The sequence below is a fragment of the Lissotriton vulgaris genome, chromosome 10 (genome assembly GCF_964263255.1).
Source record: "Lissotriton vulgaris chromosome 10, aLisVul1.2, whole genome shotgun sequence".
Classification (NCBI taxonomy): Eukaryota; Metazoa; Chordata; class Amphibia; order Caudata; family Salamandridae; genus Lissotriton; species Lissotriton vulgaris.
The window spans coordinates 215,218,563-215,242,545 of NC_141698.1; the positions used below are offsets into that span (position 1 = coordinate 215,218,563).

The 23,983-nt window shown below is 44.2% G+C and overlaps 1 protein-coding gene across 5 annotated transcripts in view; it reads right to left on the minus strand.

The window, feature by feature from the left end:
• ADCYAP1R1 (ADCYAP receptor type I) overlaps positions 1-4,191 on the minus strand; it is a 978,825-nt gene extending 974,634 nt beyond the window's left edge. For 4 of the 5 annotated variants that reach the window (XM_086940899.1, XM_086940897.1, XM_086940900.1 and 1 more), the window contains exon 1: positions 3,699-4,191. The gene's annotated coding sequence lies outside the window, so the exon portion shown is untranslated. Of the gene's footprint in view, positions 1-3,333; positions 3,484-3,698 lie in introns of those variants that run through there. The other variant, XM_086940898.1, reaches the window with a different exon arrangement.
• Positions 4,192-23,983: the final 19,792 nt, after the last annotated feature.

Genomic DNA, 23,983 nt, shown 5'->3' on the forward strand with positions numbered 1-23,983 from the left:
GGCGTAGACGTGTATTGAAGCAACACTGTGTACACAATGTGGTTCTTTAAAGAGTTAAATGCCACTGAGGAAGAAAGGTTATGCGGAATAGATACTCTGATATGGCACAACAATTAATTGTACTAACTACATCTGAATAATTCCACTCATTCATCTAGATATATACTTTCATCAGTGATAGGTTGTTTTCGCCATCCATCTAACTCACTACCTCTATATATGTAACATGATATCTGTTTTGCTATGCCTAATCATTCTACTTGTAAGCAATACTGTTCTCTATTTACATGCCTGTCTGTTCTCTACATCTTTTTAAATGTTTGCCTTATTATGTTTAAGTTTAATTGTCCTTCTGTTGATCACCAACTGCGTCAATCTATACATAACCGTGCTTCTCCTTGTAATTTACTGCCTCCGAGCAGCTGACCAGCTGCGTGTCACATCACCCGTTCCCAATATCTGTCTGTCTCCAGTCATTTTTCGTCTTTCGGTATTTGTGCCTGTGTTGTGGTGTAGGATGGGTATCTCTGTCTTTGCTCGTCTGCTTTTTTCTCACAATATCATTTTCTGTGTCTTTCTGCTCACGGTGCCCATGCTTTGTTTCTATCTCTGTCTTCATGCTTCTGCTTCCCTTATGTCTTTCTGTTTCTGGTGTTCTGTCTTTCACTCAGATGTCGTTTGGCCATCTGTTCATATCTATGTATCTGGGTTTGTTTGTTTGTTTGTGTATTTCATTTCCCTTATTTTCACGACATCTATATCACTAGCTCTAGTTTTCAGTCTCCTTTCTCTATGCTTCTATCTATGTATTTATCTTTCTTCTGGCGTCTTCTTGATTCAACAAATTGTCCCTACTGTTCCTAATCGCTAATCTTTTCACCCTTTTCCCTTTATTCCTTCTCGACCTTTCCCTGTGTTTTGCACTTCATCATGAGTCTCTGTCGGTTTTCCTCCTTTATGGTACATTATGCTGGTCTCTCGGTAAATGCTTGCCACTTTTCAAATATTTCTCTTTCTTCTTTTTCTCTCTTCCTCCTTTCTAGGTCTCAATATATTCGTGAACCAGATTTGTTTCGATCTCTCTTTTTATTGCCATTCTGCATTTACTTTTGTGTTTTTCTCTCTTTCCCTGTCTGTTTAGGGATCCTCCGTAGAGCCATTAATTAAATAAAGTAAACACAGATGGGTGAGGAGATTCAGGGCTTTCTTTATCATAAATAAAAAAAATCACAGTTGGTGTGAACCTCGTGTTTAGGCGAATGCAAGTACTTAAGAACAAATACAAACGAAACGCATAAATCGCATGGGGTTGGCCATACTCAGTAGTACGTTTATTTTGTATTTCATTGGGGGATGTCAGTCAAATATATACACCCCTTAAGATATTTTCAAAAGTAAGCTCAGTACAAAAAATCTGAAACGGGTGTAAATTGCTTAGTTACGAATTTGTCGAATAAATATAACATCTTGGACACCATAAAGCAATGACTATTTTGTATTCTCCTATATCAAGTGCCCTGTGTTCTGCAAGGCAATCAAAAAAGGACAGCTAATGAAAGTGGACATTTTTTAAACAGGTTTCAAATACAGAATGCACATGGATTAAAAGGATACCAAACAACAAAATCAGCATGATGAATCTAATCTGGCCTATGCCATGTGGTTTTAAATAAATGACGTCACCACTTTCACAACATTTGTGATGATGTCAATTTTTAATCGCTGGCACACTTGTGACAGACAGACTTTTCTCCACTGTGAAGGTAGATATAACATTGTGCTGGGCAGTGTACACCTAAAACACAACTGAGGCCTGGATAAGGCCCAAGAATTGCCATCATGTGTGGGATTCTTTGTGTCTCAACAATCAGCACATGGCCCAATCCTGTATAAAATGCTGACAAACGAAGTTTTGCAAAAGTGCAACCCCGTGCTCAAAGTATTATTTTTTTTTTAACTGCACAGTTTAAATTGTGCATTATTGCTTTATAGCGTGTTATGTTGTTGGTAACATTGATCTATGCAAGAAATTGACTGGTGTGAAAACAGTGCAAATATAAAATACATACAAAAATTAACATAATTGAGATGGATATACATTACTGTATAAACTGCATAATTTGCTCAGCTGGGATCCTATAGTCTGCATCTTAAAGAGAAGCTTGACTATTAGCTCAAATAGGTATAAGCACACCACCGACTGAATTGTCTCTTTAGGACTCAGTAATAACGTGTTTCATATATATTGCTTCATACCAAAGCGAGGCTGTTGCTAAGCGCTGTAAATAACATGAGTATAATACTACACAATGTGATGGTACCCAGTTTTCTCATTTTGGAAGAATGAAGCCAGAATTGACTTTGCTGTGATTCAAATTCTATATCTGGAGATCACAACTGACGTCTGGGGTGAGCGTTAAATCACAAAGCACTCTTGCCAGCAGCAACAGTCTTGTCATTCCCCAACTAGTGGCACTAAACATTAAAAGGATGACAGACTAATACTGCCCAGTTTTTCTCCAGTGTATGGTCTTTGGGCTGTAAATTGTTCTGTCAAGGTATTGCTCAGCCTGCCAAGCTATCCTACCTGCTCCGTGCGCCCTTCTCATTCGAGTGAACAATGTTTTGATTGCACATCAGATCTGCAAAAACCCACATGGAATTTCATCCGTCAAAGCGCAGAGACACGCTCTGAAGAAGGACAGCTCCTTCCCACGGGCGACAAGACGACTGAAACGCGTAGGGTTATGATGGGAACTGTGCCCTGAATGAGATAATTAAAAGGGCACACGTTTTTTTTTCTGTAGAAATACATTTTGTCAGCGCGGTGTTTCCAGCTCAGTGTTTTCATCATTTGCATTTTACTAGTCACCAGCACGTAAAACACTAGGCTGTCATTCAGAGCGCTGCGCCTATTAAAGTGCCTGTCACACGTGGCGTGTCTTGAACATGTAGGCTAAATCATTACACCCTGTCAAGCACTGACAAAAATCGAACAGGGGGATGGGCGAATGGGGTTTGCAGCCCCAGGTCGTACAGTTGTCATTAAATATTGTATACTCAAATATCGCGTATGTGTGCGTGTCTGTATGTGTGCGTGTGTGAGGGAGCGAAAGAGTGCGCGCGCATGAGTGTGTGTGTGTGAGAGTGCGTGCGTGTATGTGAGAGAGTGCGTGCGTACGTGTGTGAAGGAGCGCGTGTCTCTTATCCCTGGTAAGTCCAGAGGAGCCTTCTTTGGCCGAGAAACGAGCCGCCCTGTCGCGCTCCAGCTGCAGAGAAGCACGCTGGCCTCGAATAGCAGCGCAGAACCATTAGCGGTTGTTGGTTATTTACCAGACATATTGCCTGTGCCAGACGTGATCCCCATCCTTAAACACGCGCCGCTCTGCGGTGAGATCAGCAAACCGAGCATCTCGCCGATCTCTCCGGGTAAGACGAGAATTACGAATCCATCCCCTCATCCCTGCAATTTCTAGCAGCCTGTCCGTCGTGTACGTTCCGTTATGTTATAGGATTTCGCATCCAATAATATTCCCATAGTAACCGATAATGCGGCACACCTCAATGTACAACCCAGCAAAAAAATCAGTATGTGGCTATACACACCACGACAATGTTGGCGCCTAAACACTTTACCCAGCCTATAGAAATAATGCTTTATAAATGTATTTCAGGTTTTACTTAAAAAAGTGACTTACCATTGCATTCAGTCAGGGGCTGTCCTCGGCGTGGCTACACACGCTCCGAGGTGTCCTAGCGCAGAGCAGCAGCACGCGCTGAAGTCCCGTTCGAGCAGATGCTTCAAAGAGCAGCTTGGAGGACACCCGCTGAGAGGGGGCCGGGTAGGAGCTGCCCCACAGAAGCCCGTTACCTCCCTCTAGAATGAGCTCGTTGGCAAGGAGGTGTGCACAGGGGCCGACCACTTCACGCCGCTGACTTCAGACACACATTGGATTCCCCCGACCGCCTAAGCAAAGGGGACTGCAGATGGAATAGCTTTTCATTGAAGGAATGTGATTGCACCAGCGATGGAAACCGCACCCGGAAGCCCCCAAACTTTTGTTTGGAATGTACAATGGGCGCGTCAAAACGAAAAGCTGCCAGGGCTCGTTATTATCCTCCGGATGAAGGTCAAATGCTACAGCTGTTTTTACTCCTGGGAAATTATTCTCCCCTCCCGTATGTTCCTGACAAGACAATATACTGCAAAATGAACTGGTGCCGCTGAGCAGCAATATCTCCCCTCCCCCTCGGCTGCCCTGCTCCCTCCCCCTTTTCCTTTTCAGCGTGACGGGCGGGAGGTCTGAGCCAACCCCCCTCATCCTAGGCTCCTCATGAATATGCAGCAGCGTGCAACATCCAATTGTAACCTGGAGTAGGAAGGTTGATGCTAAAACCGACAACCTGCAGCCCTCTCTTTCTGCTGTCACTCAAGTCTTATAGCACCAGAAAATGCATTGCCAATGTTGATGATGTGGTGGCTGGTTGCAGTGATTGAAGGAAGAGGTCGCATGATCTCTGGTAATGCACTTGCATATGGTCAGCCTAGGACAAATTAATTTTATTGTTTATTTAGTGATGCAGTTTTATAGGGGCACAAAAATGTTATGTTAGATTTTTAGAGCGCACTATTCCTAGGAGGATATACTGGCGCTGAGCAGGTTTGAATCAAAGCCAAACATGGGATTTAGTAGGGCTACTCAAAAAGCCAGTGCTTGCTTCTTCTTACTTAACTCCAGAAGTTAGGAGAAGGCGTTTAAGCCTAGAGGCAGGTCGTTCAATGCTTTAGGAGCGATGTAGAGGAAGGCTTGCCTGCCGGATCTGCATTTACTTATGTGTGGAATGTGTGCAAGTGGGACTCTGGGTGAGTGGAGGTGTATGGAATGTTTGTGAAAGCAGATGCAATTGTTGAGGCATGCTGGGTTAGTGTTATGTGGTGCCTTGAAAGTGTCGGTGTGGAGTCTGAATTTTGCTTGATTGTGTATGGAGAGTCTGTAGAGTTCTTTCAGGTGTAGTGTGACGTGAGTGCACCATTCTAAGTTGGGAGTGATTCTGGCCACCAAGTTCTGAATGGTCTGAAGCCTTCTGATGAGTTTTTTGTTGATCCTGGCATAGAGGGTGTTCGTGTTCTCGTACTCCAGTTGCTTGTGACCTGGGCATGTGTCTCAGTTTTCCAGGTGCTGATTGGAAACCATTTGAAAATCTTCCTCAGCATCTTCAGAATATGGAAGCATGAGCCGGTGATGGTGTTGACTTGTGCAGTCATGTTGAGTTTGCTGTTGATGGTGATCCTAAGATTCTTGGCCTTGGTGGTGGATGTGGGTGTCGGTCCTAACTCTGTTGCCCACCAGGTGGAGTCCCACGGTGAAGTGCTCCTCTCGAAAATCATGTTGGTGTTCAGCATTCAACAGTTGTGCTCCATCCAGAGGGCGATTTCAGTCATGCAGGTATTGAACTTCATCTGGGTACTACAAGTCCTGTCCATGAGGCATAGAATGAGTTCGGCTTCATCAGCAACGGCAAGGACATTGATGTCATGAGAGCGGATAATGCTGGCTCGAAGGATCATGTATTACTTGAAGAGGGTTGGGCTCAGGGAGAATCCCTGAGAAACTCCACAAAACTGGCTGCATGCATCTGAGGTGTATGGTGCCAAGCTGTCTGGTTGGGTTCTTCGAGTCAGGATGGAGCAGATCAATCTGAGTGTGTTCTGGGATTCCTATGTTGTGTAGGCATGGCCAAAAATGTATTAGAACAATTTACAATTAAAACCAAACAGAGGTAACAATATTACAAAATGAAATATAAGTAAACAATATGATAAGTGGGGCGCTAGGACCCTGAGGGAGGCAAGCAGTTACAAACCCACACTGGACTAGTGACCAGTGAAAAATTGCCCAACATAGAAAGGGCTGGAGTTTAGAGAGGATACATTAGGTTGTCAGGTTGAGAAGGTGGACAATAGAAGATTGGGGTGGTCTGCTTCTCAGGATTCCACATTACCTATAAATGTCAATAAAAGAATAATGAATATTCTGCACAACTACCTGCCTCTGCGTTTTCCTAACAGTGTGTGACAAGGACAACCACTAGGACTCAACACTGTACAGTTACCGATAGGATATAACAGTATCCTGTCAAAGTAAGGAGCAACCAATATGTGACATAGTAGAAAATAAATCCTTGAACGCGGTTCAGAAGGGGGCTCACACTTAAAACAGTACACTCAAGTCACAGCATCAGGAAAATAGAGAGCAAAAGTAGATCAAAGTAGGACGTGTCTTTAAAGTGTCTTTGAAATGGGAGACCTTTCAGTTCCTTTTTTAATTGTAGGATGCTGGCTCTCTTTATAGTGTACAAAAAATAAATTACACTATGCAGAGAGTCCAGCCGATCCCGAATAGGTTTGCACAGATAAAGGCAGATAATTCTAGTGCTCTTTTTGTGGTAGTGTCGGCGAGCAGTTAGGCTTATCAGAGGGTAGTGCAAAGCATTTGTTGTCAAACAACACTATCAAATTCCCCTTTCACTTATACAATAAACTAACCATAAGAGATATTATTTACGAAACAGTAGTGAAAAGAACCAACATGTAGTCTGGAATCCACGGTTCTGTGACTTACAAAAAAGGACCAATTTTATGATAAAACCAATAAAAAGCAGTAAAAACAAGTGAACATACAATTACAGTAATTATAAACCAAAGCAATAAAAAACAGCTATCACATGAAAGAGTTGAATGTATATATATAAACATTTTATTCTTTAGCAACAATTAATTGTCCTTATTACATTAAAAACTGGATATGACATCACAATTGCATTCTGTCAAAAATAGATTACAAAAAGTGCTTCTGCATATATTTGTAAAATCTTATACATAAAGTAACTCTTGTACAGAACCCTTTATATGAATGCTAATATCCTTCATGTTACAATAAAACAATAACAATCAATTTTGTCCAATTAATTAAATGACATAACATATCAAAAACGGTTATTCTGAAAAAATTCCTAAGAATCTATCTATATCCAAAACTGTAAAAACTGTCACAGTTTTAAACAAATGCAGTTCAAGACATATATGTTTATGGGTTTTAAGCAACAACAGTAACTACCATCAGGCCAACACATGTACTGTCGTGATTGCTGGAAGCAACAGTCTGCCATAGAGTTCAGGGTTAAAACAGTCACCCAGAGTTGAGGGGAAGTTCTACTCTAGGGGAGTCAAAGTTTTGGAAGTCCCAGGGCTTGGGCACAGCAGGCAGTTCTGGGTTACCTGGATCGGAGGTGCCGGAGGTCTTTGGATACAGAGTTTGTTTTTCATAGGCAGCATTCAGCTGCAGATGCAGTGAGGGTAGTCCATTGCTGTCAGCGCAGTCGTGCCCAAGTTGCTGATTTCACGCAGTTGATGCCACCAGAAAGCAGGTACAGGCTCACTGGAGCTGACTGTTTCCAGCGTCGGTCGCAGGTACTGGGAGGATCCCTCTGGCTGGTGGATGCATGGAAGGCGTCAGCCACTGTACTGGTGACCAACGAGCCTTGGCTGCTGCGACCTTTGGTTGACAAGGCAAATTGCATCATCATAGTTCATGCTGGTCTTCACCATGTGATAGTCTTTGCCAGTAGTGTGCAGGGGACTAGTACCTCTAGTCCACAGGGAGGTCCCAGGCAATTGGCCAAGGCTATCAGGGCTCTGGGGTTCTTGGTGGCTCCACAGGTTTCAGGTAGGGATGGCCGACCACAGTTGTGGAGTCTTTTTGCAGATGCCAGGGTTTGGCATTGGTTTCTTCTGCAGAAGGCCTCAGTCACTGGGTCAGCAGCATGTCTTCTTCTTTTGTCTTCTTTAGGTCTGTGGAATCTGAAGTCAAGGTCTCGGGGAGCCACCTAAATACTAAATTTAGGGGACGTTGAGGGGGAGCCAGGTAGTGGCCAATGGGCTGCTTACCTGTAGGGTGACTACACTCTCTATATGCTTACCCCGCCTGGGGGATGGGCATATCCCTTACTCTGATAGGCTATTTTCCCCATCTTAAAGATAGCGGTAAGTGAAAAGTGGGGTTCACCTTGCCTACCCCACCTTAGGGGCTGTGAAGGCTGAAGATGGGCCCACCTCATAGTCTCACTAGTTTTCCCCCCTTTCATCTTGCCAAAAGTGAAGTAGGAGAGGGGTTTTTTGGGCTCCTCCAGTGTCGGGTGGCTCCTTGGTTGGATTTCAAAGGTGGCATGGCCTTGGGAGCTTCCTGCCCATGAAGGCCAGCCTGTCCTAGAGGAGGTGTTCAGCACCTCTGCCCAGAGCAGGCTTAGTTTCTGTCCTCTTAAGAGTGTGGGCTTTCACCCCATGAGGTCAGAAACATGTCTGATGGTGACAGACTGTCGAAAACCAGTCAACCACATCAAGGCTTGGTAGGCTTTTAGGGGACCCTCTAAAAGGGTCTCCTCTGTGAATTTACTAATAAATCTATCACTGGCATCATTACAAAATGAATTTGGTAAATAGAAGAAACCTTTTTATGGTTGCAACCCCTATAATTTTACCAATTAACAACCAGGTCATTGATAATAATATGGTGTGATAGCTGAGAAGAGGAACTACTTTCTAACACCTTTTTAGAAAGTGTAGACCTAGGTGTTTGGAAGCAGGAGACAATCACGCATAGGCAGAACAGACTAACACACCGGACCACAAAGGTATATTGGAATGGCTGTTGACACTTGTATTGGTTGAGCTAAGGCTGAATAGGCTGGCTAATGTAGCCAAGCTTTGCTACTACAGGTTTGTGCTGCCTAGAGGCCAAAGCCATATGCCTCAGATTTTGTGGGCAGTTCCAGGTTTTTGGGACGTAGTGGGGACATATGATAGGCAACCGACGACTGAAGCATAGTGACTAGACTCATGGATATGTACGACAAGTGTAGTCTTAACACTTTCCAGGATAAATATAGAGTAGAGCATGGTCAATTTTCAGAGACTAATGTGCTGACATGTTTAGCCCGTATCACATGAATGCAAGATGAACCTGTAAATGGGACAATTCTGCAATGCTTACTGGAGAAGTTAGAAAAGCGGTGTTGGAGCTGTAAACTGCCTTACACAAGCAGTTGTAACACCTTGGCCCAGGGGTCAAAACTAGATGGACTACCTGTATGAATTTGGAAGTGTCAGAGAAGCAAGGAATAGTAAACACTTTTTTTTCCCAAAACGTGTCCCGTAACTCAGACTGATATTCACAGAGTTTAATTGCCCACATCAGGCTTATCTTACCCTAAGGCATATACAGCACATGTTTTGGAGGCATCTACTCAATAAAGAGACCCATTTTTTCACATGGCCCGGGAGTGCCGAGTTATATCACAACCATTGGGAGAAGTTCTTAAACAGGTGTCAGACAGAATTGGGAGAGAGCTGAGCAAGGATCCACAACTTTGAATACTTGGGTTAATGCCTAGGTAAAAAAAAAGAGCTTGACACCAATTTACAGACTTGCCTTTCATACTCTACAAATGCTGCATTACAATTGGGTGGAAATCTGTGACAGCCCCTCGGGTGGGCGTATGGCTTTATGACTTGGTGAAATTGGCAATGGCTGAGCTGACTGCGATTAGTGCCATAGCTAGACATATGGTAAGACGTCTGTGGAATTTGTATGGGGTACATATATTGTGAAATTAGAAGCAAAATAAGATGTGAGACCCTGAATTGAGGCTCTTAACCAGTATGCAGGGGCTTATCAGTGCATTGCAGCTTTGGTTGAAAAGTATCGTTGAGGGAGTAGATACTGTCGCAGCAATGAGATAGGAAAAGCCTGTTCAGTGGCAGTGAATGACTATTGAAGAAATGCTTGGTTCGATTGTATTTGTCATATTTAGAGGCATGGAGTAATGGTAGAGTGCTGATGGCAGGGACCAATACTTTGGGAGGTAGGAGCGGGCCCCAAGTAACACATGACATGTTGTACACCCTGTTCAGGTAAAAGAAAAGGTACATCTTGAAGGTCTTATGGTTTGCTTAGTTTTGAGTATATGTTATTATATTAGGTTTACATATACCATTGTAGTATGTCTAGGAAATGGAATGTGTACCTAATAGAATTTAAATGTGATAACACACTAGTATCCTGATTACTGTAATGTGGGTTGTTGGGTTCTCTCATTTTGTATATTTTGCCAATTGGTCTGGTGCCAGTAGGAGTGTTTGTAAAAAACAAAAACTGAATAAAGATGTATTAAAACAATAAAGAAAGGGTGGCTAGAGAGCAAAAAATGATTGAGATCATTAGCATGCATCGAAGATTTCTTCAGGTGTGATCCCTGGCTGATTTTGAGGTAATGAGGGAATGGACCTTGTCAGAGACATGAATTGATTAACAAGGTCCAGTAGGGTAAAATCAGACAGGACTTTTCCTTAGTGTTACTGCTACACTCTGAGTCAGTGAAGTGGTTTATAGTTTTCATGCTCGCAATTGTGCTGGGCAGAGCATTTTCAGAGACTTCTGTAAAGCGGGACCATTTCCACTGAGCTTTAGAGATGCCGTTTAATACAAAGGTAGCAGCTGAATTTGTAGGAAGGGAACACTAAGTAGACTTTACTTTGTCACATTTCAATTTTGGGTCATTGAATGTGAAAGTTGGTGAAGGATTATTATGTCATTTAACAATATCAAAGAGAAGTTTTGAACACTTATTGGCATTATCTAACAGAGGTTTAAAATGTATGGACTTTGCTGTGAACAATTGTTTTTTGCAGTTTCCCCTGGCTGTCCTGAACTGTATTAGATTAAATATTGAGGGTGGTGTTGCCATCTGTTCTCTAGAACCATGGCACCGATGATTTCGGCCGCTTCCTTCTCTGTTTCAGAGCTGCTAGTTGGTCAAGCAAACCGTTCATACAACAGGTGTTAATTATTTGCAGAGTGTCTGACATCTTGGTTTGGGCAGATTGGAGGAAAAGGGTTTATAACCCTAAAGGTCATGAGGTCAATGATAATAATTTTCATTTCACAAAAACACATAACATCCTTTTTTTTGATCAGCCAAATTTATGCAATGAGACATATGATCTATGAATGGAATCAATAGGCGATCGGCCTGTTCAAGTTAATAGGTTTATTAGTTGTCACTAGTGTAAACTTAGAGATGAAAAGATCCAGAATGCTGCCATTATTGTGAGTGGGTTTGCACTAATGTCGTAGACGATTGTTGAACTGCAGGGAGATGGAGAGCAAATTGACTGATGCATCCTTGTTATCAACCCAGTGGGGATTAAGGTTCCACAGGAAGTTGTTATACCACCAAAAGAAGAAGCTGATTAGTAAAGTACTCAAGACCGTCCACCAAGAATAAGTGGTAGGTGGCGTATATTCTAATTGTGGGAGCTTTATCTCAAGATATTTCTTAAAGCATGAACTCTAGGTAAGGATACTGATCCATGCAAATCATTTTACATTCAATCAAACTTTTGAGAATAATAGTGATTGTGTTCATAAGCCTGTCTTAACCATCATGTCTAACAAGCAAGTAATATGGCCGGAGAAAGAAGTACAGAAGGTTCTTTGTAGTTTAATTTCAGTTAAAAAAGGAGCTCAAGATTCGAAAAGATGATGGTATCAGTCACTACCAATCTGTGTGTAACAGCTAACTGATAATTAGTGCAGGATTGAATATAAAGAAAGGAGAAGCTAGTGGTTGAGTAGGGATTATGAAAAGATTGCAGGGATCTACTTTCTTAGGCAAATGTTTGAGGAACATAGGTCAGTGAACCATGAGATTGGGAACAGGTTAAATGGGAGACTCTTGGTCCAGACAGACTGTAGGAACAGGGGGTATGATGCCATAACTTTCATGGAATTCACAAATATCAACCTCAGAGAGGAAGGACATTGGTCTAACTGGGCGAGAGTCTGGCTTATTCCTAGGTCACATTGCCAACCTACATCCCATACTAGAGTCACACATTTTTAAATTGTGGTTAGATGGGGGCAGATATTGAGACTGAGACTAGTGAAGGTGTGGGCTAGCTGAATTATCTTCTTGGTTAGAACCTCACCATCCAAAGATCAAAAAGATAGACACAGAGAGGTTTGCAGTAGGAAACAAATCTAAATTCAGGCTATGATCAAGAGAAAGAGAATTTGCCCAAGAAGAACTCAAATGAAAGATGTAAGAGAGACAGGATAATCCTCAGTAGCAATCAAGCATTATTCTGGTTCATTCTCCCAGAACTAGATGAGCAATCTGCAGCTGGGTTGTGAAGTGAAATCCAAAGGAGAAGATTAGGATATGTTAGTGAATGTGGTAGGAGGAAAAGGTTTGCAGTGAAGAAAAGAAAAATAAATGAAGATCAGGAGAAAGAGATCAACAAACCTTCAGTTAAGGGGTAAGCATCTAAGAGAAAGGAAGTAAAAAGGCTGAAGAAGGAAAAGGGAGAGGTTTTTGGGTGTGGGAAAAGACAGGAAGATCTGGAGGAGGAATCGAGAGTGATCTCAACTTAGTCAGACAGAGAAAATAAAGGTCACAGTGTGGGCTTCGAGAGAGAAGAGGACACAGAGGTGCTAGGTGTGCATGTGGTAGGGTATTTCTAAGGGAAACAGTATGATGGTGTGCATGATTCTGTCTTAAGGGGGTGAATGTTATGAGCAGTTGAGAGGAAGAAGGAGCAATATAACATGAGCACAGAGACAGCGTTGCTCGAAGTCACTGAGGCCATTAGGGAAACTCTGGACTCCGGGGGAAAAGCCATGCTGGTGATGCGCTGAACTTTCGGCGGCCTTTGACACCGTCCCCCATGACCGTCTCCTTTCTAGACTCTGGGAGATCGGTCTAAGGGGGTCGGTGTTCAGCTGGTTTAAATCTTTCCTTGCCAATCGCCAACAAACGGTTTGGGCTCCCCCTTTCTCTGCCAGGATGCCGCCTTTGGAAGTTGGAGGGCCTCAGGGCTCTATATTGAGCCCCACGCTCTTTAACATCTATATGTCCCCACTGGCGGCTCTGGCGGAGGCTCATGGAGCTCAGATCGTGTCATACGCCGATGACACACAGCTTCTTTTTATGTGTAACAAGGGCTCCGACTTTGATGGTGAGAGCATCAGAGATTGCCTTGAGGCGGTTTTCAGCTGGTTTCAGCTGAACATCCTCAAGTGCAATTCCGATAAGTCGGAAGTACTATTTTTTGGCTGCCCCCCTGATCCCAGATGGAAGGCCTGGTGGCCCCCGCTATGTTTCCCCCTGCCAGCGACTCAGCGGTCGCTAAAAATCTTGGGATACAAATTGATAGCGGCCTCATACTCAAATCCCAGGTATTGGGCCTGGTGGGCAAATGGTTTGCCATCTTAAAGATGATTCGGAAGTTTCTGCCCCTACTGTCATTTGACCATAGAAGAGTTACGGTTCAGGCACTGATTGTCTCCCGCCTAGATTATGCTAACGTACTGTATCTGGGCCTCCCTAAATTCCTCCTCTCTCGCCTGCAGGTCCCTCAGAACTCGGCAGCGCGTTCCATATTTCGTCTCACCAGGAGGGCCAGCGCCAGTGCTCTTCTTACAACTCTTCACTGGCTCCCGATTAAAAAGCGGATTGTCTTTAAAACAATGACGTTGGCTTTTAAGGCACGGCATGGCCTGGGTGCCATGTATCTCCGGAAACGCATGACGTTCTATCAGCCTTCCAGATCACTTAGATCTGCCACCCTGGCCTTGGCAGAGGTTCCTGCTACGCGGCGGGCTAGGTGCGGCAGTCATTCCTTCAAACTCCTCACTCCTCAGCTATGGAATGGCCTTCCCTTGTCCCTCAGAACCACTGGCTATTTGCTTACCTTCAGGAAGAGTCTAAAAACCCTGCTTTTCACTCAGTAAAGTACTTCCGCTCTCCTACCCTGCCGTTCAGTTGAGGATCTTAAGCGCCGGGACACTTCTCGGAGTAGCTGAGTGCTCTAGAAATCCCCCATATAACATAACATAACATAACATAACATAACATAACATAACATAACATAACATAACATAACATAACATAACATAACATAGATAATGTTTAAACCTTCAAAAATGAGAGCTGTCAGGGGTGGAAAGAATAGTGGGGGACAAAGTGAACCCCTCAGCAATGGAAACTAAGGGGTATAGTCACTTCTAGGTTTCTAGTCACCTCACAAAAGGGTATTATGTAGGGTGGACAGATGACAAAGAGAGCATAAGCAGAGAAACCATAGATCCAAGATTGATGGGACTGATTTATTAGAGATGTAGCGATGAGCTTAAGGTCATATTATGTACAGAAGAGGGAATGAAAGTGAGAGTCAAACATGGCAAGGTTCTCATTGGATGATTGAACCATTGTTAATGATGGAGGTTGCCATCTCTAAAAAGAGGGAGAGAAGCAGTTATATTGTATCCTTAGAAGATGTTGGATTGCAGGTCATTATTGAGGGTTCCACAGATAAATCAGTGCTATGATTGAGAAAAGTCACTTTTAAGGCTCCCTTTATGGGCACAATAATGTTGGTCAATAATAAATGCTCACAATAACTCTCTGAAGATTCTATGTTTATAATTTATGGCTGCATACTTAAATACGTTGGGGAGGAGATCATTTTGGAAGAATCAAGGTTTCCCTTTGATAATTGTTTGAGGAGAGGTATGTGGATGGGTATGTGTTAGCAATGGGATTTCTGGTTGGCTAGGGAATGCGCCTAAGCCAGGCAGAAACCACCACTCTAGTCAGGGCAAGGGGGTTACACACCGAAGATAACCCCTGCTTACCCCCTTGGTAGCTTGGCAGAGCAGTCAGGCTTAGCCAAGAGGCAATATGTAAAGCGTTTGTGCAACACACTCACACAGCAGCGACACACTAGACATACCACAAAAGAAACTCCACACAAGGTTATATCAAAAATAGCCCATGTATTACTCATAGAACACATTAGAACACAATCACATATGTACACTGTGCCACCTGGCACTAGGTATGACATTACAGGGATTATATACACTTACAGGGCCAATTAGGCCACTGTCGTCATATCACAGCTCACAAGTAGCAAAAACAACCAGTAAATGCTGGTCACATTGCATTTAGCATAAACGCATTTGGCATACACTGCCCCATAGGTGATCCTACACCACCTTGCCGCATCAGGCCCCACCTACACATAGGGTGACAATCAGGCCAACTGGCCTTAACCTTGGGGGCCCGCCTTGGGCTTCCCCGCAATGCCCTCTGTCCAAAAGTCTGGGCTCTACTAGTATGCAGCCTTTAAACTGGCCTCCCGACTGCCGATGCAGCAGAGTACTGGCCCCAACATGCCTGAACTAAAAAGGGGGCAAGGGTGCAACTCACCCATATCTCTCTGTAGACACCAAATGCCCCCGATGTTGCAGCTGCCCGCGATCTGGTGGTGGAGCTGTGAAAACAAGCAGACACCAACAATGTGCCTTATAAGCCCCCTCACCGGGGCTTTTTCTCTTCGTTTGCAGCTACCTGTGATCTGGGTGTGTAGCTGTAAGCATACCCATGTGCCAACAGTGCGCTGTACAGGCCCCACTCAGCAGGGCCTCTCTTCTCCTCAGGTAACTGGAAAATAGGCGGGCAGTAACAGAAGGGAGTCCGCGAGGCTCCAGTCTGTCCTCTGGGTCCAGCGAGCCTGCGAGGCTCCATCTTCTCACTGTGTCTGATGATCAGTGGGGACCCGCCTCTCCTACCAGGTGGTGCGGGGGCGGGGAGCTACGGAGTGGAGCCAGCAAGGCTCGGTTCTTCTCCTCTTGTGATCTTGGGACCTAGAGCCCGCAAGGCGCGGGCTCCACCTTCTGCCTGGCCCTGCCCACGACCAGGCAATCTTTGCCTGTCTTCCTGCTTGCTCCGGCTTTCTTTCTCTGCCTGGGCCTTCCCAAGGTAAGGCTCTTCCTGCCTGACTTCCAGTTCGAGGGCACAGATACGGAGCGAAGTCTTCATTGGTTCTCCTCTGCAAAACCATAAGCCCAAAACTGGAGAGTACCCCACACACTTCTGGGGTGGAGTCACCGCTCTTTGCAGCACACCGAAAAATAGGAGCGCCTTGTTGACTGACACCTCCTCAAGGGGGAGGGGGAGAAACAGCGCTCAGCCTGCCTCCAACCTCCCAACACAGCCAGGGAGCAGGCAGAACTCCTTACCCAGGAAATGGCAAGGGCAGAGGACAGGGCCCAGGCAGGCCAGCATGCAGGGGCTCATAGCAGAGGGGCAGTCCTCTCAGCTACCCAGCAGGCAGCAGGTAGTCCATGGCAGCGGTACCTCCTGGTGTCCAGCAGTCCTCTGGCAGCACTTCAGCTTCAGTCCATCGTGAGCACACTTTCATGGGGTCAAAGCCCCAATACTTATACTCATGCAAGTCTTTGGTCTGCCCTGGCACAGGGCTTTGTGCCCAGTCTAAACCAGTTCTGGGGGGAACTTGAAAACATATTTACAGTGCACCACAATCTCCTTTTCTTGTGTACGCTCTAGCCCCAGACACACCACAGAGGAAGGAGCCAGCATTATGGAAGGCAGGCACAGTCCTATTCAGGTCCAGTTGCTACTCCTCCCACTACGCCAAGTGCAGATTGGCCTATTCAGCCTAGCACTGACTCACCCAGCCCCTCTGGAGCCACTGCACCTCCCCAGCCCCTGTCATCCAGAGCCAAACATGCAATACACAACAGGCAGGTACAAAGACACATAGAAAACAGAAAGGCCCACTTCTAAAAGTGGCATTTCTAAAATAGCAATAATAAATCTGCAAACACCATTACGCAGCATTTGTTACCACTATTCCAAACACACCAAACTTGACCATGCTACTCCTCTCATGTTAGGAATTACCACTGAAACACATATCAGGGAATCCCCAATACACTCCTATGAGAGGGCAGCCTCACAGTAGTGAGAAACCAAAATGGCTGGTTGTCACTAGCGGGACATGCCACACAGTTAATGCACATGTCCTACCTTTTACCTACATTGCACCCTGCCCATGGGCTAGCTAGAGCCTACCTTAGGGGTGACTGATATGTAGTAAAAGGGGAGTCACAGATGTGGCACCCACTTTATGTGCCACGTCACAGCAGCAGTAAACTGTGCACGCAGGCCCTGCAATGGCAGAGTCCTGAGACAGGTTTGAAAGGCTACTTTGGTGGGTGGTGCAAGCAGCGCTGCTAGCCCACCAGTAGCATGCAATTTACTGCGCCTGGGTATATGAGATACCACTTTACAAGGGACTGATAGGTAAATTAAATACCCCAAACAGGTGTAGACCAATCTTACCACGTTTACCATAGAGAGCACACACACTGTACACACACTTTACCTAGAGAGCACACACTGGACAGCAGTGATAAAGTGCCCAGAGTCCCAAAACCACCAACACCAGGAGAAAAAAAATACCAAGAGGAAGGCAAAATTCACGGATGACCCTTCAAAAAAGGCCAAGTCTAATAGTATGTGGAGGATAAAGTAGGAAAAAATATGGGAGAAGGGGGCTGTGAGAATGTGCGATTTCATAGAGAAACAGTAAGTTGCTAAAGATGTGTAGTACTCAAGTATCTGTAGCAGACACCCACAGCTAGGATAGAGAGCTAGACTACAGATAAACCATAAAAGTGCCTCAACTAATGAGTAGTCGAATATCGACTAATAAATCTAGATTTGTGGGAGCAAACAAACATAAAATAGCAAAAAAAACATGAAACAGACAATAGTTAAACAAATTGAACCAAAATAAATGAGCTCAAAACGGGCCAAGTACATTCCTGAAAAAGGATGTTTGAAGTCTTTCAGAAAAAAATTAGTTCTTTTGTTAAGAAAGGATATTATGAAGCAACTCATGGGTCATTTTATGATTCTTCTTCGGGCAGCCTTGCAAGGAGTACCATTCAATAAAAACTAAAAACAGTATCATAGGTCATTTATTATCTTTATTATTGAGCAGATGTCCCAAGGCTGTTGGCAATGTTTTAGGTGAAGAAAGCCCTACTTCAGTTACAATGGTAAGGGCTCACCACAAGGACAGAGCATTTCATCAAATCAAAATGGTCATCTTTATGTTGGAATATTGATGGCGATTATAGGTTGGAGACTGCATCAGCTGCACAATATAAAAATCAGAGAGAAGTGGCAGCAACATCAGTCTCGCAATGACCTCAGTTTGAATTGCAGACTTCCATCGAGTGGGCTAACCCACAGAAAAAGAAGTCAGCAGGAGGACCCAAACTCCAACACCAGAGCTCCAGGGTTCCGTTGGTGCCGGGGCACCAAACACCACCAGGTCAATACCCTCCCAGCCTAGTCAGACTAGGTGAAATGCAAATTTCCACTCGTTCACAGCAGGCAGCAGACAAAGAGAGCTCTTGAATTCCTTGGCTGTGGCTCTACAGTGGAAGACTAAGTGGCCTCAGCCCAAGCCCCAGGAATAGAGCCATGATCCACTCTACCAACGTCACCAGCACAGGAGACTGAGTCAGGCAAGTAGGAGCCACTATACCATTACAACAGTCAAAGTGTGGGGCATAGCAAGGCTAATACATTTGAAAGGATCTAGCCACTGCATCCCATGAAATCTGTAATAGTTTTGCATTGCGATGACATAAAAATAGGGTAACATTTTTCTGCCAGAATAGTATATGTCATGAAACTGTAATTGTACAGTACAGTGAATAGACAAAATGTACCCTAGAGCTCACCGTTATGTTGGGGGAGATAGAGGTAATATTCCATCAGAGGCTTATATTTCAGCTAATGGACACTATTTGCACACCTCAAAATAGATATGTTTACAATGGGAGAGTAACAGTGTTTTACAGAATTGCTTTCATACTAGTAAAATGCAGAGGGGAAGCTGTTGTCAGCCAGGTAAGCTGTTTCCACGCCAGAGACCCTCATACTTTCAGAAATTATACTCCTTTCCCGAGAGGCCCCACGACCAGTGGATGGTCACATTTCCCTATTTTCTGGGCAATCCAAGCACTTCTTGTGGCTCCCTCGTCCCTGCAGCAGAAGGCACTCACTCATATAACACCCCATCTGGCATGCCTGCTCCCAGTAAGCACTCTTGATGGCACCTTTCCTCCAAGCATTGGTTTTTACCCTCTCTCTATGGCCATCTGAGATGCTCTCATCTGCCCCTCCCTCCTCTAATGGTGGTAGTTCTTAAACACGTGTGGGAATCCATGGCACAATGCCCATTGTCCACCCTTGATAAAATGCAGGCCCTTGCATAATGGTGGTAATCTTCAGTAACTTGCTAGCATTCATAGGGTGATGCCCATATCCCACCTCTGGGAAAATTAGGTCCTTGCCTAGTGGTAGCATTTTCTTGCAACCTGCGGGCATGCATTACATTGTTCCCAGTGTCTACCTCTGGTAAAATTCTGGCCTTGACATGATGGTGGTTTCTCTTAGTAACATGTGGGCATCAATGGCATGATGTACCCATTGGTAAAATGCTGGGCCCGACATACTAATGGTATTTATTGGCAACATGTGTATTTCCTTGGCTTGATGCGTTCCATAGTAGGATGGTGATTATCACTTGCATAATGCTGATTGTAACAAATTAGAGTTTTAGTTGAGGAGAGCAAGAACCCACATCAAAAAACAATCTCAGTCCGTGTCAGGGTAAGCTACAAAATAAAACAGTGCTTAACCCTTTGGTAGCCTGGCATACAAGCACTCAGGCTTAAATAGGAGCCAAAGTGTAAACTATTTATGAAGTACTATTACAGTAATAAAGTGAAGCACAAAGCAAATAAATCCCAAACCAATTCATAAATATTAAGAATATTGTAATAAATAAAATGACAGCAAACAAAAAAAATGGAATAAGTAAAATCAAAGTTATGAGTATTTAAAGTTCAAAATAGTGCTAAAAATTGTTATACGTTTCTGTAGTCATATGGTTGCACTTGACTGAGACAAAGTCAAAAGTTAAGGCCGACCATGATGAAGCACAAGTCGAATACAGGGGCCAGGCCAATCCCCATGAACAGTTTTACCTTCGGACATATTCCCTGGAATGAAAGTCCAAAATTCCCATAGGGCAAGGCAGAAGGCTGTGCTCAAAGAGGGCTCCACGTCATCGAATAGCTGCTGGACCAAGTCTTGGTGAAGCTGTTAACTTTTGGCAGGAAAACTCTGAGTGGGAAAAATATGAGCTTCGCACCCTGAAAAAGTTCCTCACTGACTAGACAATTTTTGCAACTTCGCCCAATTAAGATTTCTTATTTCGGACGTAGTCACTTTTTTGGAGCTTATATTCTTCCAGTGGGTCAAGGCTGCAAACTGTAGCTGGAGAGTTCTCCACTGGACCGGACACCTTCTCCACAAAGTTTGCTGGACTGGACTTTCTACTGTAGAGAAGATCATAATGGGAGAAACCTGAATCTTTGGCCCAGTGGTGATGCTCCTTTATTGGATTGCCAGGATGGACCTGTGTCTGTCATTGGTTCTCAGAGCAAAACATTGGCAAATAGTTTCTAAGTCCCATTTTTCAGGAATCTTTTCATGGAGTACACTTTCGAGCAGAGGCCAACAGCAGGTCCAGTTGGAGCTGCTCAGTTGAGCAGTTGGAGGAAAAGCCTCTGGAGGCTTGGTATGTCCCTGCCGCTCAAACAGACGGTCAGGCAACTGACCCTTGGAGTCACGTCTTGGGTTATGGGTTCAATGCAAGCAGGTCTAGTCTTCCTTTGGGTTCTTCAGACAGCAGGGCTATTTATTTTCCAGCTCTTCACGGGTCCAGCAGTGATCTGAGAGTGGTACTGGAGGTGCCACTTTTATGCCCAGGGCTGCACTGTGTGGTGAAGGAAACTCCTGACCACTATATAAAATATTGGCCAAAGTTCTCAGGGGTTACCCTACCCATTTTTACTGCCCTTCCTGTGGATTGTAATCTAAACTATTTTATGCTATTCCACAGTGACCTTCTGTACCAAAATCCAACATGGCACAACCATTTTGGGTGCTCCTTGTGCCCACCCAGAGGTGGTTATGATATTCATCAAATTCTCCAGTGTGGCTACTGCAAACGAGTTCTGGGGCAGCACCCACCTCCAACTGGGTTTGGAGCCAAGCTGACTTGGAAGACAAAGGTAGGAGGGCCTAGCTGTGATCTACATCTGCCAGTGACACAGTAGGTAGCCTTTGAGGCTTTGGACGGATCTTGGCACAACCCACAGGCCATGTCAAGGATGAAAACGCCTCTCCACATGCAAGCCTTTTGTCTGCTGCCTTGGAGAAATTCACACCTTTCAAAATGAAATGGGAGTCAGTTGGAACTGTACAGTGGCAGAAGGACACATTTGGCTTAGGCAGGACAATCACAACTTTTGTAAAAGTGTTATTTTCAAAACAGTCATATAAAATCCGACTTTGCCATTAAGTTGGATTATAAATTATTATTAAAATGAGCCCTTGAATCATTTTTCTAGTTGTCCCCAGACTAAAATGAAGCTTCAAAAGATTGTTATAATGTACCCAGTGTTTTCCTATGGGAGAGTGAGGGTATCGTGAAAAACGTCTTTGTGTTTTTGTTTTTTACTGCTAGGGCATGTAAAACATTAAATATACATGTACTACTTTTTAAATACCATGAACCCTACCTACCTTAGGTGTCATGTATAAGTACTAAAAAGGGAGCATTAGGCCTGGCAAAAGTTTTCTTTTGCTAGGTCGAAATGTCAGTTCAAAACTGCATATACAGGCTGCAAGGGCAGACTTGGAGACATGTTTGACAGTGCTACATTAAAGATGGCACAATTAGTGCTGCAGCCCACTCCTAGCTAATAATGTACAGGACCTAGGTACATGTGGAATCATATACTAGGGACTTACAAGTAAATTATGAGTGCCAATCAGACCAATTTTAACATGTTTAGATAGGAGAGCACAAGCACTTAACCACTGGTTAATGGTGGTAAAGTGCCCAGAGTGGCATGGCTAATGAAAAAATGGTTCAGCAACAGAAGTAAAAAAATCTGGGGTATCCTGCAGAAAGGGCAAATTTATGACACTGATCCTGACTCTATAGTGGTGGTTATTGGCATATGGACATCCCTTTCAATATTGTGGTAATGCTCAACATGTGGTGAGCAGTCACTGCACCCAAACCTACTCTAATGCTAGCCCCTCGATCAAGGTACTAATTCATGACATATTGCAGAAATGCATGCCATTAGTGCCTGCCCTAGTACAATGTTCACCAAGGCTACATTGGGGTAATTCCTGACATTGTGTGGATAGCCATAGTGTGATAATTCCAAGGCATGATAGTAACTAATTCTGATTAAATTAATGTTCAATTAATTCAGAGACGAGAGGAACCAGTTTAAGTTAACATACATTACATGTACGATAGTGTCCTTACTTAGCCAACGTCTCCCTAAATATCAAGCCAGATGCCTATTTGTCACTGCCCACAGTATTGACAGAGGGTTCAACAAGGGAAACATTTCATATTTGCAAACACTTGACTATTCCATGCAAACACTGCATTAAAATCTCTTTTGCTAAAAGTATCACAATTTCTAACCATACCGTCAACTGTATAAAGTTGTTAGAAATTCGGTTCCTGGTTGAGGGAAGTATAAGCCCTGGTCAAGCAGTAACTTCAATCGTAGTGATGGTAAGGCACAAGCACACCCTAAATTAACCTGTGCTCACCCTCTGGTAGCTTGGCACAGAGCAGTAAAGCTTAAGTTGATAGACAATGTTGAAAGTAATAATGCAACACTTTAAACACAGATTCCACGCCAAGATATAAAAACAGAGCTTAGTTTTATAAATAAAAGAAGAACAATCCAATAAGTAGAACTTGACATATAGAATTTTAATGCTTATAGTAAAAAGTAGTGCTTAGAAGCAAAAAGCAATATTTCTGATATCTCAGGCTGACTACAATGGAGAACGAGCCAGCTACAGGGATGTAGTGAGGCTCACTGAATCAAGGTACCTTAACCCTGGTTGCGGAGCGCTTGCATGGATCCACAAAGAAGATGTGTTGCATGCATAGGCAATGCGTTGTTTCAGAAATGTGATGAGGCTGCGGTGCGAAGTCCTGATGCAATAGCATCGAGAATCCTGTTCACGGGGCTTGCGATCTGAAGGCCTGTGTCGAGGTTGCGAGGCACAGAAGAGACAATGAGTCAGTTCTGAAGAGTAGTGTAGCTTCAATGTGGAGGTTTGGTGTTATGGTCGAGGTTGCTGTCACCAAAAGATGCAAGCAGTTGGTGCCAGGAAAGTATTGTGCAGTGTTGGTTCCGAATTCGATGTGTCGGTCTTAGATGTGGGTTGCAGCAGCAATGCGAGTCTTTTGCAATGGGTCAAATTCATGAAACAGCTGCAATGCTTTGGTGCTGCTCGAAGATGCGCCGCTCAGTAGAGGAGGTGCATCAGTTCTGCACAGGGATGCATCACTCAGCAGAGGATGTGTCCGGTATGATGCTCTGCTGGAGTAAAACCTTAGAACCACTTCCAAGGGTTAGGATTGGGGTGGCACAATTTGGCAGGGTAGACTCACAGATGGCAAAGTCTTAGGTACAGAACCAGGTGTGTTGGAAGTCTTTTTTGTTCCTGAGACTTCAGATCAGGAGAACAGCCAATGAGCCCTTGGATTAACTCATGGTTCAAGTGATGCAGTTCCCTCACCGAGGTAAGAGGGCAGCAGGCCAGCACAGTAAGGCTGGAGTACAGCAAAGCAGCAGTCCAGCTGAGTTGCAGCCGTTTCAGCAGCACAGCAGTCATTACTGGCAGAATCTTCACCGATCCAGAAGTCTACAGAAGTGGTGGTGTCAGGTCTAGTACTCATACCCAGTTGTGCCTTTGAAGTGGGGGAGACTTTAAAGACATGCCTTTGAGGTGCACAGAGGTCCTCCCTTCTTGCCCAGGCTCCAGATTCACTACAGGGGGTATGCAGCATTTTTATAGAGACACGAAACATCATATTTAGGTGTAAGTGAGGCTGGGTCCAGCTCCTCCCTCCCATCCTGCC